Source organism: Juglans regia, chromosome 7 (assembly GCF_001411555.2).
Source record: "Juglans regia cultivar Chandler chromosome 7, Walnut 2.0, whole genome shotgun sequence".
Lineage (NCBI taxonomy): Eukaryota > Viridiplantae > Streptophyta > Magnoliopsida > Fagales > Juglandaceae > Juglans > Juglans regia.
The window spans coordinates 32,246,640-32,247,725 of record NC_049907.1 but is presented as its reverse complement, the minus strand read 5'-3'; positions in this window follow the sequence as shown (position 1 = coordinate 32,247,725).

Below are 1,086 nucleotides of genomic sequence, written 5' to 3'. Positions count from 1 at the left end.
ACAATCACCCAAATTGAGTTCTTTCCACTAGGAGTCCTCGGTAAACCCACAACAAAATCCATAGAAATATCATCCCACTTCCACTCAGGAATAGGGAGAGGTTGAAGTCTACCAGCAGGTCTTTGATGCTCAGCCTTTACTCGACGACACGTGGCACATTTCTCAATAAACAAAGCGATGTCCAACTTCATTCCTTCCCACCAGAAATTCCTCTTTAAATCTTGATACATCTTCGTACTTCCTGGATGAACTGAATAAGGAGCCGCATGGGCTTCTGCCAAAATCCGCTCTTTAAATTCAGAATCTCGGGGAATCACTCTACGATCCCGAAACCGAAGAATACCATCCTTATCCAAGCTGTAATTCAAGGGTCCTCTAGACTTCCTGACTCTTTTCCTGATAGCTAACAATTCAGGATCTCTTCTTTGAAGAGTCTTCAATTCTTCAAAATCCACTACTCGGACATCCAAGACTGACGATAACAATTCCTCTTGCTGTGAACTCTCGATAAGAAGTCTCCTCATTCCACAAAGGAGAGAGTCCAAATCCGATGACTCTGCTTCATCCACTTGTTGAGATTTTCTACTCAAAGCATCAGCGACTAGATTCGCCTTTCCGGGATGATACTTGATCTCACACTGGTAGTCGCTAATCAACTCTAACCACCGTCTCTGTCTCATATTGAGATTCTTCTGAGTAAACAGATGCTTCAAGCTCTTGTGATCAGTATAAACTTCACAGGCTTCTCCATACAGATAATGCCGCCAAATCTTAAGAGCAAAAACTATTGCCGCCAACTCCAAATCATGTGTAGGATAATTCCTTTCATGAATTTTCAACTGACGAGATGCATAAGCAACAACCCGTCCCTCTTGCATAAGAACGCATCCCAACCCGAATTTGGATGCATCACTAAAAATCACAAATGGCTTGTGTGGCTCTGGAAGTGCCAAAACAGGTGCCATTGTCAATCTTCTCTTCAACTCTTGAAAACTTCTCTCACATTTGTCAGACCATACAAACTCCGTATTCTTCCTAGTCAAAGCAGTGAGAGGTCCTGATAGTCGAGAAAAACCTTCCACAAAT